Raw genomic sequence first — 2,500 nt, 5'->3', positions numbered from 1 at the left:
TTTGTGACTTGGTGGTGATTTTGGTGAAAAACGAAAATCATGGTTTTGGAAAAGTGGCTGGACTCAATCCTCACAAATGCCTTCAAAGTGATGTGGGAGAAGTTTGGGAGCAAAAGGAATTGATCTTGGCATGGTTGGTGCATAGCCAAGTTCCATGATTTTGGATTTTTGGCTTGATTTTGTGACTTGGTGGTGATTTTGGTGAAAAACGAAAATCATGGTTTTGGAAAACTGGCTGGACTCAATCCTCACAAATGCCTTCAAAGTGATGTGGGAGAAGTTTGGGATCAAAAGGAATTGATCTTGACATGGTTGGTGCATAGCCAAGTTCATGATTTTGGATTTTTGGCTTGATTTTGTGGCTTGGTGGTGATTTTGGTGAAAAACGAAAATCATGGTTTTGGAAAAGTGGCTGGACTCAATCCTCACAAATGCCTTCAAAGTGATGTGGGAGAAGTTTGGGATCAAAATGAATTGATCTTGGCATGGTTGGTGCATAGCCAAGTTCCATGATTTTGGATTTTTGGCTTGATTTTGTGACTTGGTGGTGATTTTGGTGAAAAACGAAAATCATGGTTTTGGAAAAGTGGCTGGACTCAATCCTCACAAATGCCTTCAAAGTGATGTGGGAGAAGTTTGGGATCAAAAGGAATTGATCTTGGCATGGTTGGTGCATAGCCAAGTTCCATGATTTTGGATTTTTGGCTTGATTTTGTGACTTGGTGGTGATTTTGGTGAAAAACGAAAATCATGGTTTTGGAAAAGTGGCTGGACTCAATTCTCACAAATGCCTTCAAAGTGATGTGGGAGAAGTTTGGGATCAAAAGGAATTGATCTTGGCATGGTTGGTGCATAGCCAAGTTCCATGATTTTGGATTTTTGGCTTGATTTTGTGACTTGGTGGTGATTTTGGTGAAAAACGAAAATCATGGTTTTGGAAAACTGGCTGGACTCAATCCTCACAAATGCCTTCAAAGTGATGTGGGAGAAGTTTGGGATCAAAAGGAATTGATCTTGACATGGTTGGTGCATAGCCAAGTTCATGATTTTGGATTTTTGGCTTGATTTTGTGGCTTGGTGGTGATTTTGGTGAAAAACGAAAATCATGGTTTTGGAAAAGTGGCTGGACTCAATCCTCACAAATGCCTTCAAAGTGACGTGGGAGAAGTTTGGGATCAAAATGAATTGATCTTGGCATGGTTGGTGCATAGCCAAGTTCCATGATTTTGGATTTTTGGCTTGATTTTGTGACTTGGTGGTGATTTTGGTGAAAAACGAAAATCATGGTTTTGGAAAAGTGGCTGGACTCAATCCTCACAAATGCCTTCAAAGTGATGTGGGAGAAGTTTGGGATCAAAAGGAATTGATCTTGGCATGGTTGGTGCATAGCCAAGTTCCATGATTTTGGATTTTTGGCTTGATTTTGTGACTTGGTGGTGATTTTGGTGAAAAACGAAAATCATGGTTTTGGAAAAGTGGCAGGACTCAATTCTCACAAATGCCTTCAAAGTGATGTGGGAGAAGTTTGGGATCAAAAGGAATTGATCTTGGCATGGTTGGTGCATAGCCAAGTTCCATGATTTTGGATTTTTGGCTTGATTTTGTGACTTGGTGGTGATTTTGGTGAAAAACGAAAATCATGGTTTTGGAAAACTGGCTGGACTCAATCCTCACAAATGCCTTCAAAGTGATGTGGGAGAAGTTTGGGATCAAAAGGAATTGATCTTGGCATGGTTGGTGCATAGCCAAGTTCCAAGATTTTGGTGTTTTGGCTTGATTTTGTGACTTGGTGGTGTGCCAAGAATCATGAAATTTTCAAAGTGGTGGTTTTTGAGTTTTGTTGGTTGGAAAGTGTCACAAATGCATGCAGAATGAGGTCTAGAAAGTTTGGTATCAAAACCAAGCCATCTTGATGTGGTTTTGAATTTTTGAAATGTTGGAAAATAGAGGGTTTTGAAAAAAATTCATGAAAATTCGAAACCTTTGCCAATCCTAACGAAACTTGGTGGGCACCTTCTTGATATTATTATGGGATGGACTGGAAAAAATCACGCAAAAATACGGTGTCTAGATACGTTTTTCCATTTTTCCCGATTTTCCACATTTCGGGTCTTTGGAAAAATAAAAAAAATACTTCCCCATGTCGAAAATTTCTAATTTTTTGCAGGCAATGTTGTACCATTTTTATGAGGATCCCTGCAAAAAATCTCGTGAAAATTCGTTCTCTAGGTCCCAAAACAGAACTTATGTCTACTCAAAAAAAGTGTATCTACTTGTACAAAAGTGGCTTTTGCATATTTAGCTATTATAGGGGGGGGTGTTCCTCAATGCAGCCAGCTCTTGCACCATGGAAAATTCTGGTGCGGTCCCTTCATTCCCCCCTGTTTTGGCTTGCTTTGTGGTGGGGCAAGTCAAAACGCCCACACATGGGTGATCCACCACCTTGGGTTGGTGTCACCCGTTGTGGGCGGCGGCATGGTGGTGGCCGCCGTCGGTTCCG

The sequence above is a fragment of the Phaseolus vulgaris genome, chromosome 6 (assembly GCF_051622355.1).
Source record: "Phaseolus vulgaris cultivar YP4 chromosome 6, ASM5162235v1, whole genome shotgun sequence".
NCBI classification, from domain to species: Eukaryota; Viridiplantae; Streptophyta; class Magnoliopsida; order Fabales; family Fabaceae; genus Phaseolus; species Phaseolus vulgaris.
This window is presented reverse-complemented; position numbering follows the sequence as displayed.